This window comes from Ursus maritimus, unplaced genomic scaffold (genome assembly GCF_017311325.1).
Source record: "Ursus maritimus isolate PB19 unplaced genomic scaffold, ASM1731132v1 scaffold_8, whole genome shotgun sequence".
Lineage (NCBI taxonomy): Eukaryota > Metazoa > Chordata > Mammalia > Carnivora > Ursidae > Ursus > Ursus maritimus.
The window spans coordinates 57,343,516-57,348,410 of NW_024426996.1; the positions used below are offsets into that span (position 1 = coordinate 57,343,516).

At 33.4% G+C, this 4,895-nt stretch overlaps 1 pseudogene; it reads left to right on the top strand.

Moving 5' to 3' along the window:
- LOC103658390 overlaps positions 1-616 on the top strand; it is an 861-nt pseudogene extending 245 nt beyond the window's left edge.
- Positions 617-4,895: the final 4,279 nt, after the last annotated feature.

Sequence of the window (4,895 nt, forward strand, 5' to 3'; positions counted from 1 at the left end):
TTCCTGCTGTAGACCAAGGAGGACTGGAGAGAGAAAGGGCAAATCTGTACGGGGTTGCATTGTGGATGCCAATCTCAGTGTTCTTAACACGGTCATTGTAAAAAAAGGGGAGAAGGATATTCCTGACTTGCTGATACTACTGTGCCTTGTCACCTGGGGCCCAAAAGAGCCAGCAGAATCCGCAAACTTTTCAAACTCTAGATCTAAAGAAGATGATGTCCGCCAGTATGTTGTGAGAAAGCCCCTAAACAAAGAAGGTAAGAAACCTAGAACCAAAGTGTCCTCCAACACAAATGTTGGGTATTGCTTTGAAGAAACAGCGCACTAAGAAAAATAAAGAAGAGGCTGCGGAATATGCTAACCTTTTGGCCAAGAAAATGAAGGATGCCAAAGAAAAATGCCAGGAACAGATTACCATGAGACAGAGGCTGTCCTCTCTGAGAGCTTTTACCTCTAAGTCTGAGTCCAGTCAAATCTGAGATTTTCTAAGGGTGGCAAATAAGATCAGACATCAAAAAAAATTTTTTTCTTAAATTACTCATGAAAACAAATTAATAAGCAACATTGAAATTAATAACCTATTTATACATTCATTAATAAAATAATTATCTTTGTGAAGGAAACACTATTATTTAGCTTTTTTTTTTTTTTTAATAAACTCAAATTCTATCACCTACATAAAACTTGCTTGTGCCACTGGATGAGAAAGGCACCATGGAAAGGAAAAGAGTGAGTAAATTATATAATTTCATTTTCCAAACTTGCAGCTCAGTTTTATCTGGTTCTTAAAATAGATGTTTGTGTATGCTTTCCTTCAAATATTGTTTTCCACGGTCCAATTAAATTTTTTAAAGTTTAAGTTAGTTGGAACATACATATTAGTTATAATATTGTTTTATTATGTATTCTAAATGATTGCAGCTAGATAGACTATTCTAGGAGTTGATTTGGAGTGATTTTACACTAAATTTGGGTACATCTACTTTAGAAATGTCTACATTGGATTTCTGATCAGATTAAAAATAGTAATTCCAGTTCCAATTGGAACATGAGTCAATGGGTTTATTCAATATGAATCCAACATTTGAGGGAAAAATAAGAATTCTTTTTTAACGAATTCTCACTGACAGTTTGTTAAATTAGGACAGGTTTGCCAACATAGGGAAACATCTCTGTCTTTTTTATGAAACAAATAGAAAAACTAATACTGACACTCAGATTTCAAATTGTGTAAATGAAATGCAGGGAGAAACTAGGCAATAAAGAGAAGTAAAAAAGTTAAATGTGGATTAATAGCTGTGACCTTATCTAATAACTTTTTGTTGATACCTAAATTTTTAAAAAATACATATTTTAGAACTGTGAACTAAAGAATCATATATATTTATGTCTATTTTTGATACTTCACTACTTCCTGTTAGCACTTCCATGGCGATGAGTAGGAAACTTCCCATTCTGTACAGAATCTTAGAACCAGCTTTTCCTTATGGTATAAAAACAATGATATAACAGTAGTTCAAACAGAAGAGTACCAGATCAATATAAGACAATTCATTAAATATTAGGCTAAATTATTTTTTTCTGTGAAGCAGGAGAAAAATTAAGTGCAGATGAACAGTTTTGTGAGTCACACCTTTTATTTGCTGAAAAAAACTTTGAATCAAGAGCTATGTGGATGAAAGAATGTAAGCAAGAGATAACATGAATGCATGTATGTAAATGCACTTGGCTTTTAACATGAGCAGTAGATTTATAATGATGCTATAAAGCTATGGACATAAAAGCTTTAAACTTCTTTTCTTTAAATATGTATAGAGAATCAATATCATTCAGAAGTTTTGCAGAATTCTTTCTAGGAGCTGGGTTTTGAATGGCCTACATGGCCCTACAAAATGGGGCTACAACCAGGAAGATCCAACACTCTGTTCCAGAGAAAGTGCTATTGACCAGCATGTTCATTCTTCCAAAGAAGCTGGAAATTTGTACTTCTAAGTGAAACATTCTGATTTTTAAATTTTGCAACTAAAATCAACAAACAAAAAAACCACCTAAAGGAACCCAAAGCATATATATGAGCTTACTATATCATGAAGCCTGCAGTCTCCGACTTTCTTCAAATTTCCTATATAGAAAACTGTACGATTTTCTCAAATATTTTTAAACTATTGAATGAGCAAAATGACCATTTAAAACTAAATAATTGATTCTTTTCATATCTGTGTCCCAAGTTATTTATAGGACTGATGCTTTTTTGAGGAAATAATTTCCAACTCCAGGTGTCCCCGGGTCTTTGGGTTTAAAGGCCAGGCCTTACTTACTTACTTACATATTTACTTGTTTAGAGTTAAAGGGAATTAGGATGAAGGACAAAGGAGTAGCAGACCTATAATAAGCAAAGGGTTAAAGATCTGATGATGTGTTAAACACTTCCAACAACTCTGTCAAAAATAATTCAGATTAAAACAAAGCAAAGCAAACAGAAGCTCCCATATGTGGTCCTAATCATAAACATATATATTTTTTAACTGTACATGATTGTTTATTCTTACCTAAAAGCATTTGAAGTGACCTGTCAATTTGGCATTTTCCAAAACGAGGGACTTTAAGGATTCATCAGAGATGTACTGACTCTAAGAATGCTTTTTAACTATCAGGAATCAACCTTAACCTGACCATTTTAGTGGACATTTTAAAAACCTGCTAGCAATGCAAGAAACATTGAAAATTAATCTGAAGGGCAAAATGACCCATTTAAATATATTTTTAAATCAGTTCAAATGAGAGAACTTTTGGATAGACTTCATCCAAATTACCATTTTGACCAAGTTAGCAGCATATAAAACAGGGGGTTGTTATGTGAAGGAAGACTTAAAATTAATGCCCCAGATCTGTGTGGAGCCCAAGAAATGTAATAGCATAGTTTGGTTTTTTTAACCTCATCTCATTAATTTGAATATATAAATATATATTTCTCCAAAGAGTCCACTCATCATATTTGTGCCATTAGTCAGACTGTAAAGACCTTAAAAAGTAGATATGTAATCTCCTGGTTATTGAAATTTAGGCAGTTTCAGGAATGTCCCAAATAGTTTAAGACAAGCCAGTATTTCACAATGCTCACTTAAAATATTTTCTTTGTTTTCTGTATTTTGGCCCTGGTTTTGGAGATTGACCCAATATATTTTAAATTGCACTTTAACTTTACATGAGAAATAATTCTTTAAAATTAATAAATGTATGTATATTTTGGAATCCCAAAGATTTTTTTAATGCTTTTCAGATATGCCCCTATCATTCTAATTACAAAATACCATGTATTCTGGGGCATGCTCTTTGGACAATTAAGATTAGCTTGTTAATTATATACATTATAGTGTTTTATTTGGTCTAATTTTACAACAAAATGAGGCAGAGATTTGTTCATGAGCATTGGTGTGTTGAATGTTATCTATCATAGTGAAACTAACAATACATTTTAAATAAATCACTTTGAATATTTGCTTTTTTATCATAGATTAAATGCTAAGTAAGTTTCACATGTTATATTTTTAGTAACTTTGTATTTTAAATAGTTTAAGATTTATAAGAAAGTTGCAGAGAACATTGAGAGTTCCCACAAACCTCACAACAAGTTCCCGCTAACATCTTGCACTAGTATGGTATATTTGTGATAGTTAATGGAAAATATTGACATATTAATATGAAGATTATATTTTATTGAATTTTGTTAGTTTTCATCCAGGATCCTTTTTCTGTTCCAGGACCTTATCCAGCATGACTTTCAGTCATCATGTCTAACTTAGGCTCCTCTTGGCTATGATAATTTCTCAAGCTTTTCTTTTTTTTATGACATTGACACATGGAGGGGTATCAGTCAGGTATTTCATAGACTGTCCTTCATTCGGGACTTCTCTAAATTTTTTTCTCATAATTACACTGCGGATATGGGTTTGGGGAAGGAAAACCACAGGGTAAATACCATTTTTATCATGTCATATCAAGGCTACATGCTACTAACATGACTCGTCACAATTGATGGGCTCATTCATCCCCTGGCTGAGGTAATGTTTCTCAGATATCTGCATTCTAAAGTTGATCTTTTATCCTCCTTTACAAAGTATACTTTATGGAGGGAAGTCATTAGGAGCAATCTATACTTAAGGCGGGGGAGTTATGTTCCACCTGCATAGGAGTGGAGTACCTGCATAAATTATTTGTACTTCTGCTGCAAAAGAGATTTGTCTGTTTTTTCAATTTGTTTACTCAATAATTTATTTACATCATGGATGTTTATTTTCCACGTTGGGCCAGAATTTAGAATTACTTTATTTTTGCGATGCGAAGTTTTCCAGCTTTGACTTTTGGAAGCTCTTTCAGTTGGCTCCTACATCAAATTGACACTCTTCCTCATCTCTCCCACACCAATTACATAATTCTCAGTGTGTGTGTGTGTGTGTGTGTGTGTGTGTGTGTGTGTATTCAATCCTTTCCTTACTTTCTGTCAATATGGGACATTCCAGGTTCAACTTGGAGTCGCTTGTCCCTGTCCTGCTCTTCCCCCTGCTCGCTCTCTTGCACATAAATAAATAAAATCTTAAAAAAAAAAAAAAAAAAGAGCCAGATGCGAGGTTCTAGGACCTCTCAGTTTATCTCCTCTTCTTAGCATAATCATTCTTTCACAAAATTTAGTTGTCTCCCTAGAATTTACGATGTACACTTTCAAGGAATTTAAATCCACTTTCAAATACCCTATACCACTTGCCCTGCTGTGCGGAGTATTATGACAGAGTATTCCCAGTTCCTCCTAAGCTTTGTGACATTGATGTCTTCCATTTTACTTCTTCATATGTTATAATCAACTGCTACATTGCTACTATTATTATTTGTTTAAACAA